Genomic DNA, 23,679 nt, shown 5'->3' with positions numbered 1-23,679 from the left:
GAGTCTTCTGCCTTAGACTAGAACCTCACCACTGGTTCTCCTGGTCCAGCTGGTCCACTGCTGACCTTGGGACTTGGCTTCCATAGTCCTGTGAGCTAATCCTTTATAATAAATCTCTCCCTATCTCTGTCTCAGTCTCTTTGTCTCTGTCTCAGTCTAGCTCTGTCTCTGTCTATCTATAGCATCTATATCTTTATTCTGTTGGTTCTCTGAAGACCACAGACTTCACACTGGGATAGAAGGGTGGAGAGACCAGGAAGGTTGGGAAAATGGAGGCATCCAGGACCTGGAGGTCTCTTCAGGGTCAAAATAGATGTAAGGAGAACGAAGGCAAAAAAGATATGGAAGAATTGGAGCTGGTGGTCAGAAGGCCGGATAATGACGTTTAGTATTTGTGACATGCAGGACCCCACCTCCAGAAAGGCTAAGTACTTAGGGCTAGGTGCAGCCGAGCCTGTTTCACAGTGCACCCAGGATCGAGAGCCTGCTTATCAGGAGTTACTGGTGACCAGTATGACCTGGTATGGGAGTACCAACCCCCTCTGTCCATCATCTGTGAATGCCCACCTGCTACCGTGGCTTGGCAGGCATCCTGCTGTATAGGAATCCATCTCTGTCCTGTCTTTGTGGGCACTGGCTCCATTTTCCTGTAGTGCAGTCACTTTTCCCATATTTCCGAGGAGCGGGGGCTTCCTTCAACACTGCCAGAAATGCTGGCTGCCTGCTTTTCTTGTGAATGCGGGCATGACTTCCCTTCCTGTTCTTAGCTCCCCACTCTCTTTCAGTGTGGAGTTCCACTGCTCTGTGGAGAGAGGACGAGTGTTGTGAATGCCTTTTGGTAGCAAGACTTGCTTCCTTATTGGTATCTGAGCTGAAAACAGGGTTTCCTGTCAGGTAGAAAGGTAGACACCATGATGTTTTCTGCATCACACTATGAAAAATAAAAATAAATCCTGCAATGATTGGAGGTTAGGAGGGGCAGTGTTCTTTAACCATTTCATGCCAAATATCACGTGGATCGCACCCACATATGCCACTTTAAAAGTGCCTTGTAGAGTGATGAATGTCCAATGCGTCCTCAATAAATAGCTCCATTCCTCCAATCATAAGGATGAGAGTTCTAAAGGACCTATTGGACTCGACTTTGAAGAACATTAAAAATGATGAAATGCTTACCAGGTGCCAAGGACTAAGGCAGACCCTGCTTGTACATGACATCACTTCATTCTTTCAGCAACTCTGTGATGTAATTATCAACCTTATCTTAGAAATGATGAAACAGAAGCCAAGGAAATGATTTGAGCTCTTCAAATTTTGGATGATACTCTCATACCTCTTATTGCATGAAAACTGTACTATTAGAGGTAATAGTCACTGAATGGGTTTTCATTAGAACTTAATTCTCTCTTTGTTAATTTGGACTTAGTTTTTCTGTGTATGATGGTTTAGTTCGTCCTTTAATTTCAACATAAGACACCATCCTGTTTCCTTTCTCTCTCTCTCTCACATCTCTGTTCTTAACTGTTTATACTCTAGCTATCATAAATTCTAAGTTCAAATAATGTTCTTGGCTAAGGTTTTTTTTTTTATTTTACATTTTACTTTACTTAGAAGGACTTGAGAAGAAAGAGAGGGTATTTTTAAAGTGTAGAGTGGCCAGAACTGGAGGCTGAATCTCATAAAATCCCTAACACTCTGGAAGAGAAAGTCTTCTCTATTCTGGACTTCACTCTCTTGGGTAAAACCACATTCAAAATGTAGAGCTTTCGTGCCTCTTCAGCCATCTCCTATTCAGAGATGTTACTTTAGCCTTTGTAAAGCATGGTAAATATTCCAGATCCTTGAGAAGAGACTAGTTTTCTAGCTGAGGGAAATTTATTCTGTATTAGGAAGGGTTAAGCTTTTTGCTTGGCATCTATCTGAATAAACAGTGTGATTCTGTGGCATCTGAATTTTGCATTCGGATCATTTTTCAGAAAGCAAGATGACCTGATTTTTGTTTTCCCCTGTAAGCAGGTTGTGATGAATCCACAAAATACTTGAGCCTCTCCTTCGTGTCTGGTGGATAGCTTGCATGATGATGTTATTTCCAACAGGGTGGTAGTTTATGGGGAAATGCAGAAAGTTCAGGCAGGGAATAGACAGAATCAGAAAGCTTTAGGGGAAAAATTTCAGTGAGACTTGGAAGTGGCCGACTGGGGATGAGCCCAGAACCTCTGAGTCCATGTTTCTCTCCCACTCTACTCCACAGTGAAGGAGGCAGAGGAGAAGTGATCAGAAGTTTAGGGGGAAAAATCACCCATAAACGATGCCTCCAGTGTCCCGAGACTGGGGAGTTTATTGATGGTCTGAACATGCTGGCTGGAGGAAAGGCCACTGAGTCAGACCTGCAGGAGGAAATGGAAGTTGCAGAGATGGGAGGGGCAGGATGGCAAGTGTTAGGGATGTGGGTAAGATTGAAACAGTGAAGGAGATGGGGAAGTGGCTGGGACTTGACCTTGGGGAGGCAGAAGGGGACAGACTTAGGAATCCCAGGTATCACTTGGTACTGTGATGCAGGGTCTAATTAGAAAGGAGGATGAGCAAATTTAGAGATCAAGCCTCAAGCTGCTTCACTCTTTTAAAAGCCTCAGTTTTCAAATATGTAACTTCTATTCTCTTCCCACTTACGATCAGGCTGAGCACCTTCACAAGTAATGTCCTTCCTAAATTTTGGGTCCAGACTCCTGGCCCTGCTTTCCCTGGGTGGCCCCTGAGACCAGCCCCTCAGTCTCACTTTTCCTGGCTGCTAGGGCAGGGCCAGACGTGCCCTCCACGGAGCACCCTGTCAGGTGCTCCATCTTCATTCCCAGAAGGAGTGTATCCCAGTTCCAGTCCTTCCTGCTGAGGCCACCTGGGCTGGGCCCCTGGGATGCTCCTCTCTGTCTTGGGGGAGATGTTAGCCACTCTTAAGCTGCAGTCCTCTGGCTCCTCCTCTCTGAGCCCTCAAGGGAAGGCCTCCAACCCAAGTCTCTTGCTCTTGCTGTCTCGAAAAGACAGAGCCCTTACACATTTGCCCAGCTCAGGGTCTTGTCCCCCTACACTGGGAGCTGTAAAGATTGTGGGCTTTGGTGTCTGAAGGATTTGGGTTCAAATCTTTCCTTGTACAGATTTTAGGCTAGTCTCTCAACTGCTATGAAGTTCAATTTCCTTATTTGTAAAATAGGAATATTGATTTCAACTCCCGTTGAGAGAATTAAGTGGGAAAATGTGGGACAAGGCACATAACAGAGTACCTGGCACCGAGCAGGCTCTCAGTACGTTTTCCTCTCCCTCACCCTACCCCACTAACCCCGGCTTTGTCTGATTCTCCCGTCAGGCCAGCTGTCTCTCCGGACATGGTCTTTAGTCCTGTTTCCAGTCTGTCTGCAGGACCTCTCTCCAAGTTCCTCCCAGTAGAGGTGGGATGGGACCACTGATGGACTGTTTTGCAGATGAGGAGCCTGGTGATGAGCTCCAGAGAGGTGACTCTGGTCTGGGCAGCGTGGAGACCATGCTTTCTCCAAGTCTTCTTTCTGACTTCTAAGCCTGGCTGGGCCATGACCACATCTGGGAGCTGTGCAGTGACTGGAGGATGACTAGGACCAGACTGAAAATTAGATCTCTTTGTCTTTGCCAAGTTAATGTCTAAGATGTGAGTCTTCTGAGTCTCGCTCACATCTCATGGGGCACCTGCCTTCCCTCCCTCTATGTTTTCCTGTAGCCACACACATACACCTAACTCTTCACCAGAATCTTCTAGTCACTTGTATCTTAAAATACTAATTTTTGTTTCATAAAAATACTAATTTGCTTATTTATCATTTTACATGAGTCTGTCTTTGTTTCCTCTTTATGTCTGAAAACTTGCTCATAAGCTCCTTGGACTCAGGGACCACATCTTCTGCTTTTCTTGAATTTCTTTGTTTGTGTTTAGCACATTGCTGAACTCCTGATAGGTCCTGGAAATATTTTGTGTCTGCTTTTCAGTCCACAAAACCAGTAGTAGCTCACATCTATAAATAAGTTAGATGGCTTAACAAACAAAGCTCTATGATTTCATTCTATCCTCTCACCTACCATGGGAGGTAGTTACTATGGTAATAGGAAAACTGAAGTTTAGACACACTCAGTGACTTACCCAGGGTTACATAGCTAGTAATTTTGAAGCAGGGGAGGTGGGACTGCAGGATCAGGATTGAGCAGGGTTTACGGTGCACAGCACTGTCGAGCACATGCTTGGGTCCTGCAAAATTTTAATCTTGCTGCTTGGAAAACTCATGGCTTAAGTCTGTCCTAGTCAAGGGACATAATCAGAATGATAAATCTGACCTGTATCCTTAAGATGGCTAAGTCCATCTTTTGTCTCAGACTGAAAGTCTCTTTAGGAAATCATTTCCTTATGTTAACTTTTTAAAAATGAAGTTTTTGGACTAAAACATATTTTCCATTTTTTTTTATTGCGTGAGCACAGTATTTATCTCATCGAGAATTATGATAAACTGCCTGAATGTTTCATGTTTTTCACGATTCATATGGAACAAATTAAAAATAACTTTCCATAGTATGGATTGCCCCAGAGAACTGCTCAAAGACCCCTCCTCCGGCCCACTTCCTCCAGCTTCACGTCTGGCTCGAATTTCACCGCCTCCAGTCTAAGAGAGGCTCGGGTGAAGAGGATCCCCGGGAAGCGCAGGCCCCTCGTCCCTGGCAGAGTGCACGTCGGAAACCTTTGTCTGATGGGCCGCCACATCCTACAAGGGAGAAGGTGTCATTTTAGATGATTTTTTGTTTGTAGGCTTACACAGTTAGGAAGACTGGTTATTTTTATTACTTTATTCAGGTTTTAAATATACTTTGTCAGTCACTTCTGTAAGTATTTAAAAAAATAAAAATGTAAGCCACCAACAAAGGAGCTTCCAGCAGATGCCCTGGGCTAGAACAGGTTTGTAGACACTTTTGACTTCATTGAGTTGGCTAGTTTCTAGGTCACATTCAGTTCTGCCCCAGCCTGTCCTAGTTACAGGGTTAAGAAGTGGTTGAAGGTCGATTTAAATCCACGTCACGTGAATTAGGAAGGACTGTCTGACTTCCATTCTACCATGTTGCTTCAGAAAAACTGGCTCTGAGTGGCAGCCTTGTCATTCTGTAACGGCAGCCCAGGGAAATCAGTCTTCTCAGTTGAGTGGGGCAAGATGACCAACTTCAGTGAGTTATTTATTTATTTATTTATTGTTTATTGAAGTGTAGTCAGTTTACAGTGTTGTCTCAATTTCTAGTGTACAGCATAATGTTTCAATCATACATGTATGTACAAATACTCCCTTTCATTATAGATTACTACAAGGTATTGAATATAGTTCCCTGTGCTCTACAGTAGAAACTTGTTGTTTATCTATTTTGTATATAGTAGTTAGTATCTGCAAATCTCGAACTCCCAATAATAGCCCTTCCCACCCTCTCCCCCTATAATTCAGTGAGATATTGGGATGAGCAAATGCATAGGAAGCACCTAGTCACTCAGTACATTTTGGTGAGAAGCCCAAATATTAGGACATTGAACTACTGATCTTGCTCTGGGAAATTTGGGAGGGGTGGGATCAGAGCTAGCAACCTGCCATGTTTCTTCACACCCCTTCCACACCCTAACACCAAGATGTAACTCAAAAGGAATGGGTCTGAATTTCTCCAAAAGGACAGTGGGCAGCATCAGCTCTGTGGACTTGGTTCCAGCACTGAGCAGGGAATTCAGAAGGAAGGCAACCCCTTTGCTAGCCGTGGAGAGCTGAGATGCCCCAGCCACAGGGACTGTGGAGAAGACACTTAGTTGAGGTTTCAGGGCTGGCTCTCTGGATGTGGAGGGGGAGCTGGGTCTTCTCTCTGGGTTCTTTCTTGGCCCCAGTGGACCAGATAGAGTGAAGAGAGTGAAGAGGTCATGTCAGGAAGTGCCAGGTAGGTCCCAGTGTGTGTCCATCCATCCATCCACCTGTCTGTCCATCTGTCCACCTGTCCATACATCCATTCATCCTCCTTTCAATGTATATTGAAGCCTATTTCAAGTTAGCCATTGGGCTTTGGGCTGAGGATATAGACAAAAATCTCAAAGGTCACTGACCTCTAAACCAGTCTCAGCCTCTCTCTACTAAGTAATCCAGGTTAATTTTTTTCCATAGAATTTTTCATTATCTGAAATTATATCATGTATTTGTGTGTGTGTGTGTGTGTGTGTTTGTCCTCCACTGGAACATTAGCTCCATTAGAGCAGAGACCTTGTTTGTCCTGTTCACAGGTATGTTCTCAGTACCTCTTACTGTCTTGGTTGGATTTATTCCTAGGTATTGTATTCTTTTCAATGCACTCGTAAAGGGTATTGTTTTCTAAGTTTCTCTTTCTGAGAAATTGTTAGGGTATAAAAATGCAACAGATTTCTGTATGTTGATGAAAACATGGAATGCTTCACAGATTTGCATGTCATCCCCGCCCAGGGGTCATACTAATTTTCTCTTTATCGTTCCAGTTGTAGTATATGTGCTGCCGAAGTAAGGCCTGTGATAGATTTTTTTTTTTTACCTGTTCTCAGCAACTTTTCTCTGTAGCTGTAGAGGGCCCTCCCACTTGGCTTTTGGCTTGGCCGTGTGACGTGCTTTGGCCCCTAGGTATTTAGCAAATGGGATGCACACTGAGGCTTCAAAAACCCTTATTCAGAGGAGCTTACTGTGCCTTCCTGTCATCACCATGAGAACATGCTTGGGCTAGTCTGCTTAGGGCTGAGAGACAAGCCAAACAGAGCAGAGTTTCCTGGAGCTTCTGAGGCCACCCAGGATCAGCTGACAGCTGGCCAATCTGGGATGTGTGCGTGAGACCACATAGCTGAGCATAGGCCACATCCCCAAACCCCACAGACCATGCACAAATTTGTTGCTGTGTGCCACTGAGGTTTTGTGGGTATTTGTTATACAGCATTATTGTGGCAATGGATAACTGACTGATACAGGAACTTTATAAGGGGGTCATATAAGTACCTTCCACTGGCCTTAGAATAGTAATGCTAAATATTTGTGATAGTTATACTAATTAATTGCTGGTTTTTGAATACCCATAAACTTTTCTAGGAACTTTCTGTTTTATTTCTAATCCTCACAGTGAACTTAGAAGGTTGGCACAATGGCAGGACCACCACCATTTCTGCTACATAATGAGCTGTGTGCACCAGTGATTGAGACCAAAGGTACTGGACTCAGATGGCTTGGGTTCAAATTCCAGCTTCACCTCCTTTCTAGTTTTGTGATCTTGGGCGACAAAGAGGACATACTTATCCTCTCTGTGCTTTATTCCAAATATATAACATGGAGATGATAATCTCCACCTCATAGAGCTGTTAGGAAGATTAAATAAGGTGACAACCAAAATGCTTAAAGCAATGCCCAGTGCACAGTGCTCTTAAATAATACCCTTACTGTTAGGATTAGGTGGCAGCCCTGTGCTATGCGTTTTATATACAAGCCTTCACTTCATTCTTACAGAATCCCAGGAGAAGGGTCTTATTATCTCCATTTTATTGAAGAGGGAACTGCGGTAGAGGGGTCAGGACTCAGGACCACCCAGCTCAGAGTGCTGAGTAAACCAGGATGGAATCCGGAGGCGGAGCTGGTTCCCCAGGCTGCTGCTCCTCATTGGTCCCAGCTGGTTTCCATCTCCTTTGCCTGGGAAGGATGTCCGAGCCATCCCCAGGAGCCGTCCCACGCCTACGTGGGCTCAGTCAGGCTCTGTGGGGCTGCCTTCTCTGAGGCAGTCCTCCAGTCTCCCTCTGCAGCAGGCCCCCATGAAGTCGGTGGGAGACACATGTGGGATGCAGTGTGAAATCTTGTCGGTCCCTGGAGGAAAGAGCCTTGCGCAGTACTCCTGTCCATCTCTGCCCAACTCATCATGAGACCTGGGTCCCTCTGCTTCTGCTCTATGTCTTTCCCACTGCTCTGTAGTGAGGACTGCCTTCCTCCCAGGGCAGCCCTGGGATTCGAAACACAGTATGGGAATGATGTTTTGCGGGGCTCCCATACCCTGTCCTGTCCTATGGCACCTAGGGCCCTTGGCTCACCTGCAGACCGAGTCCCATTGGTGTAGGGCACTTTCCAGGCCTGTGGGGTGGGCACAGAGGAAACTCCATGGGTTGGCTCGGTGACCCAGCCCTGCTGCAGCCTTCCCGCCCACCTGCTTGGAGCGCATGTCACTGCAGCACGGAGCCTGCCTCTGCTGCATCCTCAAGGCTCACAAGCTCTCGCCAACCCCTCACTGCTCACCTGGAAGTGCTGTCTGTACGTTATTCCAGACATGCGGCTGCCTGGCCTGCCAAGTGTGCTTCTACAGTTTTCTGTCCCGGTTTTTGGTATAATCACAGAAAAAATTCAGAATAAATGTACATCTGTGCATTTTTCACAGTGAGGGATGGCATAAGTAAGGGGGGGACCTTTTGAGTTTTTACTTTACACTTTTGTTTTCTAGTAAGTTGTCTCCCTTTGGGAATGAGACCCCTGGAAGACGAGGACTGAATCCAAACGCTCCCTGGGTCCTCAGACCCACCCTGGCCTGGAGGAGCACTTGGAAATGTTGGCTGCAAGAATGCATGAATGAAAGATGGCTGCAAACAGAGCCTTGCCTTTCCCTGCAACTACTTACTATTTGATGAATGAGTCTCTGAATTTTCCCCATGAGCTTGAGGCTCTGCTGAGGTCAGTTGTCTGGCACGTCAGTATCTCGTCCTGGACCCGACCTTCTGCCACCAGAACTCCCAGTCCTGCCTGCCTGTCCTGCTCTCTGCGCTCCCGGGCCCCCATCACTTGGCCTTGCCGTGTGGTGTGTGTTCAGTCCTCCCTGGGAGGGCGCAGGGAGGGCTGATGCACCCGTGCTAGGAGCAAGAGCAAAGCGGCAGAGTTGTAGGGTAGGCCCCACGGCCTTCCATATCGGAAGGGAGTCTGGGCCTTGACACCTGGCCTCCAGCTATGGAAACCACAGGTTGCCAGAGTCCTGTGTCTGAATCTCATCCCGTCCCCTTGTTGGCTGCAGCTCTGTGGCACTTCCAGTGCAAAAGCCTGTAGGCTCATCTTCAGAGGCAGCAGAAAGCAGAGTAACTGGGAAGACTGCCTCCAGCAGGGCTGGGTGTGGCACCAGGGCTGGCCTGGGGAGGAGACATCGCTCCGGGAACACTGTGGGTGGTGCCAGTTTCAGAGAGTGAAGAGAAGCAGGTTGAGGCCTCCTGAGGCCTGAGGCTGAGAAGAAACTGAGGGCATGAGAACCAGCCCAGGCTCAAGAGAGGACCCTAGGGCTGGGCAGGGAGGAAGGGGTCTCAAACACATTTTCTAGAATTAGAACGTCCTCTCCCCACCCTCCCGTCCTTACCCTTGTCCCGAGAATGAGGCCCAGAGGCCAGCGCGGATTCCATCCTCCCCTCCCTTTCTCCAAGGCTTTCCTTCAGAAGACGAATGTTGTGGTGCTGTGGGTGTATTTTGCTAGAGATGGAGTGGCCCCTGGCAGCTCTCCAGCCTCTAGGAACGTTTGCTCCCTCACCATCCATATAAGGGCTTGGTCTGGGTTGTGAGGAATGGTATGTGTGGGGCCCCAACAGTGGGGTTTAGGTCTTTGCTTCCAAGTAGACCATAATCACTGCAGAGCAATAGGCCATGAAGGCGTGAGGAGAGAGACAATGTACTGAACTAGCATGTTGTCAGGGGAGACTACATTCCTGGCCTCAAACTCCCAGAAGATGTTGGAGTCAGGCCTTGATCCAAGGCAGCCACACTGCCTCTCTCACGTGTGGGTGACCCTGGGTGGCGATGGGCCCGGGGGCAGCCCAGATGGACTGCGGCTCAAAAGGTAGAGACACAGGTGGAGCTCAGAGAAGAGGAGGGACCTGGCAGCACTCGGCAGTGGAAGGAAGTGGAAGATGGTTTCTGTCTGATACTTAGCTGACTCCGAATGCCCCTGGGAGTGCCGGGAAGGGCTGTAAATGCCTGATGAATTCATGCAGCTCTTGGATCTCTAGTCCTGCTCTGCTGTTTTTTTTTTTTTTAAATTCCTCATAGCACTTGATAACCTTTAAAGTACTAGACATTTACTTACCATGTTCATTGTTTATCATCTTCCTCACCCCATTTAGAATGTAGTCTCCATATTTTTCAAATATGGTGTGAGCCAGGGGCCTCCTTTTTAAAATGACCATTTATTGAGTAGTTACCTGCACTCCCCACTCGCCATTTGCATTCATCTTTTGGTCTTCTAGATAACAGGCCTGTGTCTGTGATTTCTGTTCTATTCCGTTTGTCCATCTGTTCCAGGATCTCCTAACTTAATTGTTACAGTTTTATTACCAGCCTTAATCTGGTAAGGGTAGCAACTCACTACTCCCAGCTTACTGATTTTCTTCACAATGAAATCGGCTATCCCTAGTGCTTTGCTCTTTGTGTCTGGAGTTTCCAAGACCACCCCCAGGCTTGATGATTTGCTAGGAGGGCTTGCAGGACTCAGTTACAGTTCATTGCAGCAAAAGGCTACAGATGAAAATCAGCAGAGGGAAAAGGGGCAAAGTCTGGGAGAAACAAGGTGCAAGCTCCCGGGTGTGCCTCCCAGCAGAGTTGCATGGGGACACACAGTTCTCCCAGCAACAATGTGGGGCAGTGTGTGTGATGTGTTGCAGCCAGGGAAACGCCCCTGAATCTAGTGCAGGGCTTTTATTGGGCGTTGGTTATGAAGACGGGCAGCAACCTGCATAATTGACCTCAGCTCCTGTGATTTCAGACCCTTCTGTGACCACCCTCCTCTCACTATGAGCAAACACAGGCATGCACCATAAATCACATGTCAAGATAATGTTTTCAAGCCACAGCAGTACAGCATGGCGCATGGCCTCAAGCATACAAAAGCCCTCTTATCAGGCAGACTATTCCAAGGACACAGAGGGTATTTCCCAGAAGCTGAAGATATGCTATTGTTTGGAATGTGCAGGATTTGAGCAACCTAGGTCTGCTGTGTTAACCCTTTCCTGCCCACTCTTCCTTTCTGATTTCAGGATCTGCCTGTCGAGTTCCACACGCAAAAATCCTTGTTGGAATTCATACATCAGAAGTACGGATTAATTTGGGGCAGATGCTTTCTTTATGATGATGATCTTCATAAGAAGCGTGGTAGATAGATCCTTTATAAAGATCTTATTTTACATTTTTAAAAATATTTTATACTTAGTAAAAATCTTGTTTATCCTTTGCTAGATTTTTCTGACCTCTTTTGTGGATTTGTTACTTCCATATGTGCCTCCCTCCCATAAGGAGCCCTGTGAATATGTTGCGTCCACCTAGATAATTCAGGAGAATGTCCTCATCTCAGATTTTTGAAATTAATCATATTGGCAAAGTCCCTTTTGTCATAAAAGGCAACATTCACAGGTTCTGGGGATTAGCATCATGAGCATCTTGGCGAGGGGTGGGGAGAGGAGGCATTTTTCACCCTGCCCCAGACAATCACATGGCCTATAAATAGATACAGTTTTTTTGTTCTCTCTTCATTTCCAGTTCTTATATTTTTGGTTTCTTTTTCTCTTCTGTTTTTCCTGTTAGATTATCTAGGACTTCTGATAGAGTGTTGAGTGGAAGGAATGATGGCTGGCAGTGCTTCTGTTTTGGTAGTGAAGCCTTGAGTATTTCACCATTACATTTATGCTTGCTCTGAGGGTTTGCCAGATACCCTACCAGGTTATGAAGATTCTTTATTACTGGTTCATGATAAGTTTTCAATCATGCATAACTGCTGGATTTTACAAAGTGGATTTTCTCCAAATTGTTGGAGGCTCTTTCAATTAGATGGATAATGTAACAGCTATCTATGGCTGCATAACAAATCCTTTCAAACTCAGTAGCTCTGAGTAACAATAATTTCTTTGCTCATATGCTGCTGTTTGGTCTGGGGCCACTCATCACTTGGCCACTCTACTGGCATGAGATGGCTCAAGTTGACCTCACCCTCATTTCTGGCCATTAGCGAGGGCTGTCAGCCAAGGTGTCTCAGTTGTTCTCCATGTGGCCTTGCCGGGAGGACCGTCCAGCTCTTTTGTATTAGGGCAGCAGTGTTCAAGACAGTGAGCCCTAATGAGCGTGTCAAGTCTCTGCTTGTGTCACATTTGCTGATATCCTATTGGCCAAAACAAGTCACATGACCAACTCTGCAACCATTGTGGGAGGGGAACCACACCAGAATCTGCATAACTGGTGGTGGGATTCCTTGTGGGTGTTAAGACAACAACCCACCACATGCAGTATTTAGTTTTGGACTGTAACAAAGACGAACGTGTCTCTGCATATTTGGGTCCAATATCTGCTTCATTGCACACATTTCCCCATAATCTCTGTAATGACTGCCTCTCAGATGCCTCATGACTATGGAGACACAGAGTAACGGCTTCTGAGAAGAAGAATGTTGTATAACTAATATTATTAACTCACTGAGTTTGGCTCCAACCCCAAACCCCTCTTCCAAACACAGTGCTGCTGGGTTTTAGTGATGCCTGTGGTGACTCCCTGCTTCCAAGGGCCGCGCTTGGCCGGAGCCTTGGACCTGGTTTCCTATTCCCTCATGGCCCCTCTCATCTCCACTGCTTCAGACAGACAGACATGCACCCTCAGTATCATTCCCAGAGCTACACTGCATAAAACCATCCCGTAATCAAGCAGTTCCCTCCCTCTTTTTTTTCTGACCTCCAGCTGTGCCCTTTGTAATTTCGAGCTTTCTTATTTTAGATAAAGGTCATAAAATGGAATGCTGAAACATTCTTCATTCCCAAGCGTGGTTGGGTTTATGTGCTCTTCAGGAAGCCCTGGGTACTTCCATGATGAACAGAGCAGAGGACACTTAGAGCAACTGCAGGGTAGTTAAAATGACTGATGGAGAAATATGGGGTGGTGTTTCAGCCTCCGGTCAGGTCACCAAAGAGAAAAGAGGGAGTAATTAAGTTGCTTGGGAAATGCTTCTTGCAGAGAAGAAGCCTCTGTAGGCTGTCAGCGAGTCAGCAGGGATGGGGGTCAGGGAAGGGAATGAAGCAATTTGGAGATGGCCCATTAACATGGAAATGAAGGAAGGGGCGAGACACTGATCGTGAACAGGAGGAGGAACCGGTGGAGTGTCGCGCTGAGAAGGTTACAGCACTGAGGGTGTTAATTGCGATCCCTGTGCTCAAACACCGAGGGGGAAGGAGGAGGTGAGTTCCTCTTCTCCAGCTCCTCCTGGTGACTAATGACATTTTCTTTACCCCAATTCTGCTAATTGAGAGGGGAAAATGAATGTCAGTTCACTGCTGATTCCATCTCAAATTAACCTTTGACTAATGGCACCAGTGAGAATTAGTTTTTCTTCCCCCAAATTTCAAGCAAAACCAACAACCCCTAGAAGAGCAACAGGGAGAACTGTTGTCTGTCCCTGTCCCAGCCGACTTCTCCTTCTGCCCAGCTGAGTCAGAAAGAGATGGGAGGCTGGGGTAACCTTGTCCCCGTCTGCCCAGGACGATTCTCAGCCCCCAGCTTCTCCGGAGCTGACTGCACTGGAGTGGGGCGAAGGGGGAGCAGCTCTCCTCTCACCAGTGTGTTAACTAGCTCTCAGCCTTGCCAAGAAGGTAGCCTCCGATTGTGGGCCACGTGGCAGCTGTATTAGAATCACCTGGGGTGTGTTGTTGAACGTCCTTTTCTGAGCCCCATCCTGCACTTTCTGAACCAACTTCCCAAATTGGAGCTTGGGAATCTCCATTTTTTTTTTACCAAGCCCCAGAAGCGATGCTTTTGAGAAAGTCAAGTTTGACAACCACTGCTCCGGGGCATAGCCTATCACTGAATTTACTCTCATTTATTTCCTTCTCCTCACTCAGATGGGCCCAGATTCCCAGAGCAGCTCTGCAGCACCACAGGGCAGGGCACACGGGGTCAGATCTTCTCCCCGAGCAGTCCGGCGTTCCCACTCTCTCTTCCGCCAGCTAGGTTCTCTGCCTCTCCTTCCCATCCTTGCTTGAAGCAGCAAGTGACCAGCACTTCCTGGCTGCTTGGGGAGATGGACTGAGGCGTCAGGGGACCTGGTAGCCCCATGAGCCAGACCTCAGACCTAGCTGGGGCCTTTACGTGAGGTAATGACATGAGGTAATCATGGAAATGGAGCTCCTGGAGGAAATATGAGCTGGCCACCTTGCACAGGTGTGTCTGTGCTCCCCTGCAGCTCAGACCTGCACCTGCGGACCGCTCCGTGTCTGCTGGCCAGTCCTTTGCCCGCATTGGACTGGTTGCTCTTTGAGGACAGAGGGGTGTTTGCTGGTGTGTTAGTCAGGCTTCTCCAGAGAAACAGAACCAATAGGATTTATTATCTACAGATACAAATTTAGGTGCATAGCTACATGTATGGATGTGTATTCTGTGTATCTATCTACCATCTCTCTGTATCTGTCTGTATGCACATATATGTCGTGTGTGTGTGTATGTATGTGTCTGTCTGTGGATCTTTTAAGGAGTTGGTTCATGTGATTGTGAGGGCTCTCAAGTCCCAAATCTGTATGGCACACAGCAGGCTGGAGATTCAGGTAAAAGTTGATGTCTTGAGTTTGAAGGCTGGAAACGGGGACAAATCCCATGTGGCAGTCTGGAGGCAGAATTCCTTCTTTGAGAAACCTCAATCTTTGTGCCTGAAGCCATCAAATGATTGCGTGAGGCCCACCTACATGAAGAACAGTGATCGGCTTTACTCAAAGTTTACTGATTTAAATGTTAATCATATTTAAAATATACTTCCACTGTGACATCTAGACTAGTGTTTGACCAAACAACCAGGCACCCTCATCTAGCCAGGTTGCCAACAAAAATGGACCATCAAAGCTAGTTTGTTTTTAATCTTTTTTTTTTAATCCCCAGAGACGTCCAACTTCAGGATAGAACAAAAATGAAATGGCTAAATATACAGAAAAGGATTTAAAATGAAATCCCAGCAGGAAGTCAGTCTGCTGCTCAAACTCTGGTCAGAGTCGGAGGAAAGAACCACTGAAGGCTGGTTGTCGTGTCTCCAGAGGAGCGTGTCGTTGTTGGAACCTGGTGTCTGGAGGGCCAGACAGCACCGTGCCACACTCAGCTTCAAAGCGAGCCGGGTCTCCTCTCCTTTGGTGCCAGAAGTGTTGATGCATACAGCCCTCCCAGGTGAGAGAGTGAAAGCCAGATCACCTGGCCATTTCAAGGATCTGAAGCTCTTGGCCCTGGTATCTGTTTGCATTTGGTGCTGTGAGAGGTTAGCACTTAGATTTTCTGAATGTAGAGTGTAGTTTCTGTGCATTCAATCAAGGTATATATTTCTGTGTGTATGCTGCACAGAATTGGGTTGAGCAATTTGCTGCCTCTTCTGATTAAACTCTTTTATCCCTTGGCTGGGAAGGTGATAGCTGGAAGCAGCAGATTGAAGCAGAAATCTGGTGTTTTTTTCTTTTCTGAAATCATGTCCTGTTGTCTGGGCTGCAGGTTTAGATGACAGATAAATCTGACTTTCTAAAAAGCCTTATTTTTTTCCCCTTGCTGTATGAGAGCTGTATATTGGGGGTAAAGCTGTTTGAGGCTTTTACAAAAGCCCAACCGTGTGGTTTCATGCCATGGCAGATAGGAAACGTGTGCTACTGCTGTTCCGAAAACTCCGGAGCTATTTTCAAGACCATGGGCTTCTCATTTGTCATTAATCCCTTTTCTATTGGTTGACATTTCTTTGGACCTTTCCTTTTCTTCCAAAGGCAGCAGAGGAAGCTAAAGGAAGCAAATAAGAACTCATCTCTCTCATGAAGTGCTATCACACATTTCACATGTACTCTCTCCTTCAACCCTCGCGATTGTGATGTGGTTACTGGTGTGCACTAATGTCCCTGTTTTATAGATGAGAAAACTGAGGACTGGAGAAAATATATAACTTCCCTAAAGACTCACCTATATAATCTTATCCTTCTTCAGAGCTAATGCTACATTCTTGTTTCATTAAGAAAAAAATTGCACAACCCAAGAAAAAGAATTTGTCTTGGTTGATCTCACTGGACCATCAGTCAGGGTCTCATTTGGCTGTAGCCCTTTCTTTCGGCTCAGGTATCAGGGTCCTCCTTAGCTGCAATATTCTCAGGTTGCTGGGTGGGTTGTATCAGGACAAAGAATGATCTGTGTTCTCTGGCTCATTCCAGCTCCTGACATTGTTCACTGAATGAAATGTGAAACCAAATAACAAGAATGTATTTAGTTTGGTGTGCAAAGAAAAAGCCTAATAGTATTGCTCAAATCACATCCTCACTAATGGCCACACTTGCTAAGAGGCCATTCCTCTGGGGAAAAGAGCTTTACAAACATGATGAGCTTTCCCCTCACTGCATTACAGAAAATTTGGAAAGTATAAATAAAAAATAACATTCCCATCATTGTGTCATTCAAACTACTGTCGACATCTTGAGGTTATTGCCAGTAGTTCTGAAGCTGGCTGATTCAACCTTGGGAAAGCCGACCGGGTGCATTTATTCCTCATTTCGTGTTCAAAGACGTAGTGATATCATATTGGCAGCTTGAAAGAGGTCACGGTGGGAATATTTACATCGGCACACACTACAAACCAAAGGCTTATTTTACTTGCCATTTGTCAGTACTCACCTGGTTCCTGTCTTCCATTTTTTAAAATATATGTTTTAAGCATAGTATAATTCATTGTTTTTTCACTTAATATAACATAAGCATTTCCTCCTGGTATTAAAAAAAACTTTATAAGCACCATTTTTTAAAAACAGAAGCAAAATTCTTTACTGAGTAAATGTGCCATAAATTATTTAGTGGTTCAAATTATTGGCCAGATACATTGCTTTGGAATAATTCAAGCAATTAATTATTTAATGAGTAATTAAAAGTTGTGCTTCATTGAGCATATTTATGTATTACATGTCATGTGCCAGGAATTGACTTCCTGGGTAAGCTGACATCAAATTCTTTGGCTCCTGATGACTGGTGCTTTGTGTTTTCCTCATGTGGATAGCTTAGCAGTCTTGAGTTTTCGGTTTTCTCTCTCCTTCTCTCTTCCCCGTTAGCTCCTGAGTTCCCTAGAATCAGTGACTTGTATTTTTCTTTGTATCTAGTACCCAGGGCAGTGCTTGGCTTATGGAAGATCCTCAAGAAATAGTAATTAACCAAAATAATGTCTCATTTATGCCTAAAAGAGGTGTCCTAATTTTCAATAGTGCCTGCATTTTCACCAAAACCTAGAGGACATTGAGAAGATCAGTAAAGTCAACAAAAAAGGCAACCTATGTTGGGAGGTGAAAAATGTTACCTTGTGATTGTGATAGTTTGTAAACAAGAAGAGTTGTAAGTAAAAAGTGCAAGGTGATAAAACAGCCCCGGGGGCCCTCTTGCATGCTTGGAATCCTGATTTCATTGTTTATAAAATGAGAATAAAAATACTCTATTTATCACAGCAGATAGTTGTGCAGACCTAGCAAAGGGTAGTGTGTGTGTGGTGAAGAAACCGTGCCTTTGATCCTAGTACTGGACAAAGTTGGGTCAGAGCAGTTGGGGCTAAAAGTGGCCAGAATGCAGACATGTTGCTGTTGGTGACTCAGCACTTCATATCTGCATCTTGAGTGATCGGTGTCTACACAGATCGTGTTTGAAGATGGGGCCACTGAGTGGAGACCAGATGGGAATGACCTCCCTAGAGCTAGGGATGCTACAGAAATAAGTGAGGAAAGTCAGTAGAAGCTGGGCCACAGTCTGAGAGACCCTGTTCTGTACCGGGGGTTGGCTGTGGTAATAAAAGAAACCTTCTGTGTATTAAACAATACATGCATTGTCTGTAGTTATGCTACAATTAACTGTTTAGTAAATTTAACCAAGAGAAGTAGATGGACCCATGTCCACCAGTTACTGATTGCATTAACTTGGGGTGAGTTTTCAAACTTACGTTACTAGGGCTGAGAAAAGGGCTTCTTGTGATGACTAAATCAAATAATATACGTGACATATCTAGCATCATGACTTAGAATACATTTTCCAAAGTAGTGCTTAATGGAGATTGTAAATGCATTAACATCGCAAGTCAATAATAGAACATTCCAGAACTTTTTGAAGGAGCAGATTAGAAGCCATTTGAATGGAGAGAGTACCTTCTTGAGATGTTGAGTGTTTGGAGCAGTCTAGCTGCACTCAAAATGGAACCTGAACCAGGCTTATTTTTGTTTGGGTCAGAAGGGAGGGGTGGCGGTTTCAAAGGGCCTCAATTCTAGTTAAACTAATTGCCAGGCTTGAGGAACTGTGCATCCCAAGAGTAAAATCTATTAGCCTTTAGGCTTCTCTTCTAAATCTCTTTAGGGTTTGGCTGACTCCGTCTCTGTTTTTGAAAAGGAGCAGAAAGATTGAAAGATTTGCAGCCTAAGCCATGGCTTCCTGTGGAAACGTTCGGGTCTTCCGGGCAGGGGTGAGCGTGTCCCTACGTCGCTGGCAGGGCAGACACGCTCCTTTGGTTAAGGGCAGAGGCATCCGCATCCTGGGTGGGATTCCAGCCAAGATAACCCACAACATAGTTGAACTCCTCTCTTCTCCCCTGCGATGATGCTAGGTTGCACAATTTCCTCCACATCTTGTCTTTTTTAGTATATCTCATCACATGCAGAACATGACTTGGAAGTGGAGAGCCCAGATCACTGAGGGAGGACACAGTTCTTGTCCCTCTGCATGAGATACACGCAGCAGTTCCTGAGGCTGGTTGCAAAGCAGGGAAGAGTACATGCCAAGGCCCCTGGGCCTGGGGTTGGGGGTAGGGTGGGGGATGGGGGTAGGGGATGGGAGCTGGGAGTGGGTAGGTACAGAGGAGAGGAGAGTTTCTGAAGCTGGGCCTGGCTTGCAGGAATCCCCTGGGCAGCCTGTACCCTCTGTGGGTCTGCGTGTAACCCAGACAGCTTCTCCCCAGACTTGCCCTGACCCTGAACAAAGGTGCGCTAGAAGCATCTGGAGTCAGCCTTGCTGGAACGTGAGCAGAGGCCCTGCTCTTGTGCCGTGGTGTTTCCTCTCCTGTTTCCTGCTTCAAGGAGGGAGGGGTGGGGGAGCACAGGATGCTGAAGGGACAGCCAGGACCCCTTCCCATGCTGGGACCTCCTCCAGGGTGGACACCAGGCTTCATCTCTGTTTCCCAGCATGGGGCATGTGGCAGGCCCTTCTAGGGGGCATGTCTGCCCATGTGGGCCTTGGCAGTGCTTCTCCTTGGGCACTGAGTGCAGAAGGGGCAAAACCCCACTGTCTGGAGGGCACTTGACCTCGTGGGCACTGCCTGTAGAGGTGGGACTCGCGGTACCAAATCGCTCCTCCTCTCAAACCATGCCTCCTCCGTGCAGATGAGAAAAATCATGTCCACAGCCTTCCAGGGCTGTAGTAACGACTAAGTCAGAGGGTTGGTGCCCTGCCATGGACAGCGCCTGGCACAGAAACAGACTCTCAGCAAAAGTTAGTGAGCTGCCTCCCTCCCTCTCCTTTCTTTGTTTCTGGGTTTTTCAGACTCTCTGAGAATTGTTCCATCTCAGGAGGAGTGGAGGTAGCACTGGGCTTTGAGCCTGAGTATCTGGATTTTTGTGCAGGATTTGCCTCTTCCCTGCTTCCTGGCCCTGAGGGAAACACCGAGTTCTCCTCTGGGGCACTGGCCCTGGCATCACACAGTCTATACTTTAAATCTACATCTCCACTGATGAGCTGGGCAAATTGCTTAACCTCTCTCTGTCTCTGTCCTTATCTGTAAACCGAGGATAAGAGTGGTTTCTGCCTCCTTCTAATGGGGATTACACGAAATTAACACTTGTAAAATGCCTAGTGAATGCTGTTTGAGGTTTAGCTATTATTTCCTTATCTGCAAAATCAAAATGGGCATAGTAGTACTAGCCTTGATCACATGGATGGATACAAGCTGATAGAATAAAGAAGGTGAAAACAACTTTGAAATCTGTGGAGTACCACACACACCTGAGTCTTGTTGTATCATCCCCCGAGCCTTCCTAGTGGCTCTGTACTCAACATCTGCTCCTCTGGGCAAATGACATCCCTACCTTGTGCCCCCATGAACTTCTGTTACAGCACCTGTAACTCTTATTTGCCTTTTTGTTTACCTGTATGACCCCCTCACTAGACTGTACCCATCTTGTGCTAAGAGAATGCATCCAATTTGTTTCTATACCCCCAGTGCCTAGCTGGGGCTATGCAATAAATGTTAGTGGACTGAATGCAGAACTTACTGCAAAGGAAACAGAAGCTGACTTGGAACCCTTTGCCCACAACTCTGGACCTTTATAACTCACTGGTAAGCAAAGAAAATCTGCTTCAATTTCTAACACCTGTCTGGATTTGTGTGTATTAATATAGTAACAGATTTCAATACAGCTAGTCAATTTGTCATATAGGAGGTGCTCAGCCAAAAAAAAAAATGAGTCCAGGGAAATATTAAGCAGGCAGATCTTCCCATAAATTAACTTCCATTTGTAAGTCTTACTGCTGTTGGGATCATACTATAGGTATTGTTTTGCAATATGCTTTTATAATATTTAACGTACCATGTAATATTTTTCCAAGTCATTGATTTTTTTCTGGGATGACTTCTCACTAGTTGTATAATATTTCATTAAGTATGCATGCCATAAATTATTTAAATATCATGCAATTTTGGGCAGAGTGCCTAGATGGAATTTCAGTCTCTTTGAAGGGGAGCTCTTAAGCAAACAGCCACATAAATAAATGCAAAATTAGATCGGGGTGAGGGCTATGAAGGGGAGGTGTGTAGTGTCATCAGAGGGTGTGGCAGGGAGATTTTATTTGGTCAGAAAGTCATGAATGAGCTGTGAACTGAGGGCATGTGGGAATCAAACAGATACAGTGAATATCCAGGAACAGTGCAGGGAAAAGGGAAGAGGGCCAAGAAGAGACCTTGGGGAATGTCAGGAGTTAAAATTGTTCTTATTAAAAGAGAGGTCCATGGTGGAGATAGAGAAGGACAAATAGATAAAAGAGACAGGAAGAGACCTAAGAGAGGCACTTAGGAAGCCAAAGGAAAAGACAGGTGCAGTGTTAAAATGCTTCAGGGAGATCAAGTAAGACACAGGTAGTGAAAAATGTCCATTGGTATAGAAAGTCTTATGTGACTAGCGACCTCCAAGGAGGTAGCTTCATTGGAAAAGTTGTCTCAGAAGCCATATTAATTGGAAGTGAATGGAGAGGTGGTTGGAGAAGTGGAAATATTCAGAGTGGACTATATTTTTTTGGAACATGTTTATGCAAGTGATGAGAGCGTAGGTGATTGCTACACCAGAACACGGGGTCAAGGCATGGATCTAGCTTCACCTCTGGGAGCTCTTCTGTCTCACACCCACTGGGATATCATCCCACCTTCCTGTGCCCACAGCCCCCTGCACTCACTCCCCTTGGGGGCCCGGCCCAATCAGAGGGTGGCTTTTGTTTGCTTGTCTGTCTGTCTACTTTTGGTAAGACATCTGTGGGTGAGAAGTGAGTGTTAGATTGCTAGTATAGTGTCTTTCAATAAGTACTGAATATTTGTTGAATGAGTTTTTAAAAAATCTGACGTTCGATCAGACACAGATGTTAAGAAATTAGCAGAGAAGAGGATAAATAGAAGAGAGGAGTGATGACACAATGTTGCGGTGTAGATGAAGGGCTGACTCTGAAGTAGAAGGGGGACACTTCCTCTGAGTCAGGAGAAGAGAGTGGGGATGGGAGCAAATGCGCACAGACAGGTTCAAAGACAGGGGCAGGAATTTGAGAGTTCGCGTCTTTTTTTAACCAATTAATTAATTTATGGAGGAGGTAATTAGGCTTTCATTTATTTATTTATTTTAATGGAGGTACTGAGGATTGAACTCAGGACCTCATGCATGCTAGGCACTCACTCTGCCACTGAGCTATGCCCACCCTCTTCCCCTCCTCCACTGAGAGTTCATTTCTGATAGTCTCAATTTTCTCAGTGAAATATTTGAAAAGATTATCTACTGAGATAGGGTGGCGGAGCCAGGGAGGGGAGGAGCTGGACTAGGACAGAGAAGGTTTGTAACAACCAACAAGGGTGATGACATGGGAGTTTGATGGGTTAAACATGGCAGGATCACTGAGCCTCCATGAGGGCCTGACTGAGTTTGGAGACCTCAGAGGTGCTGAATGATGTTAAGCTTAATGCCTGCATTATTAAACAATATTCACACATCAGAGACACTGGGGTGTATACTCTGGGAGGCATGAGTCTGTCTGTCTTTCTCACCACATATGAGTAGCTGCACATGAAGTCACCAGGTTTTTTCCCCCAACGGGTCCTAAGAAACCCGCTTAGGGCAAGGGCAAGACTAGAAACCCAGTGGAGCTGATGACGCGTGGAAGAGTTAGCTTTCATCCCGGCCTTTGAGAAACGCACAGTCTGGGGGGCTTCAGGATGGCGGAATAGATGGACACGGAGCTTGCCCTCTCCCACAAAAACATCAGAAACACACCCACGTGGGCAGTAATCCTCACAGAATGCCTACTGAGCGCTGGCAGAGGAAACACAGCCTGGAGGCTGAGGCAGATGTGTTTGCAGGATTGCTTTCCTTCGGTGTTGGGGCAGGAGGAGTTGCCATCTCCCTGTCACCCACAACCACGGGTCTTTCACTCTTTGTTATCTGATGTAGAATTTTTACTGGGTTAAGTTCATTGTCTGTTTCGCGGACCACTCTCTGATGCTCGATCAGTTCTAATGAATGAGAATTAGGTTACAGTTTTTGGAAACATTTGTCTTGAAATATGGATTTTATTATTATTTAGGTATGGCAGAGCCAACAGATCAGGAAATGCCTGCCATTGATAAGATAGTTTGTTATATTCACAAATCCCAAGAGGAAGGGCAGGCCATACCATGGGGTGGCCACATGAGGTCAGTGAGGAGTCAGAGGGAAAGGGGAAAATTGTGGGCAAGAGCCTTTACTATGGTTTCCGTAAGAAAGAAATGGACAGGCAGGGTGAGCGGGTTTCAGATTGCCTACTTTGAATAGTTTCAGTGGGCTCTGGGGTGTAGGGGCTCTCCCTCCCTAATTGGCTCGTACCTGGCCCTTGCGTGATTAGGGCAGGTGGAGAGTGGCTTGGAGTGTGAGAGCCTGACCCAGGAGGTGGTGGGATGTGGGCTCTGATTTGGTTGGTTTGCATTTGAAAGTCAAGCTCTCTAGAGACTCATTGAGGGTCTCTAGAAACTGCTAACCCTATGAGGGGCAGTTCCTCCAGGATCAGCAAGACCCCAAGATATCAGAGCATCAGAATGGAGAAATTAAAGGACATAGGTGCTACAAGCCAGAAGTAGAAAGGATTATTACTAGGAGTTGCTTGTGGAGTGACATTTTGAATCCAGGCATCTGTGCTGAAATGGCATTTGCTGTCTAGCTTTTGGGGCCTGGTTTGGTTAGAGCAGGGCTGTGCCCACTGTAAAATGGCAAGAACATTTGGGCATTTTTCAGATCAGATGGGATCTCTTGGGAACTCTCACGTAGCATCTGGGCTGTGGAGAATGGGTGTGATTTTCTGGTCTCTAGGTGTTAGTTGGAGGTTATCAGAGAAGAGGGGAGAAAGATTTTTTCTCTGCACA

General features: G+C 46.0%; 1 long non-coding RNA gene and 1 other non-coding gene across 7 annotated transcripts in view; one reads left to right on the top strand and one right to left on the bottom strand.

The window, feature by feature from the left end:
- The window catches only part of LOC140685784 (uncharacterized), a 185,048-nt gene that overhangs the window by 29,874 nt on the left and 131,495 nt on the right, over window positions 1–23,679 (top strand). For all 6 annotated transcript variants that reach the window (XR_012059218.1, XR_012059217.1, XR_012059219.1 and 3 more), the window contains exon 2: window positions 14,943–15,221. This is a non-coding gene — a long non-coding RNA (uncharacterized lncRNA). The remainder of the gene's footprint in view (window positions 1–14,942; window positions 15,222–23,679) is intronic.
- Window positions 6,459–6,561, bottom strand: LOC116283539 (U6 spliceosomal RNA). The gene has a single exon (XR_004193172.2). It is a non-coding gene; the product is annotated as a U6 spliceosomal RNA (small nuclear RNA).

The sequence above is a fragment of the Vicugna pacos genome, chromosome 15 (assembly GCF_048564905.1).
Source record: "Vicugna pacos chromosome 15, VicPac4, whole genome shotgun sequence".
Lineage (NCBI taxonomy): Eukaryota > Metazoa > Chordata > Mammalia > Artiodactyla > Camelidae > Vicugna > Vicugna pacos.
This window is presented reverse-complemented; position numbering and strand designations above follow the sequence as displayed.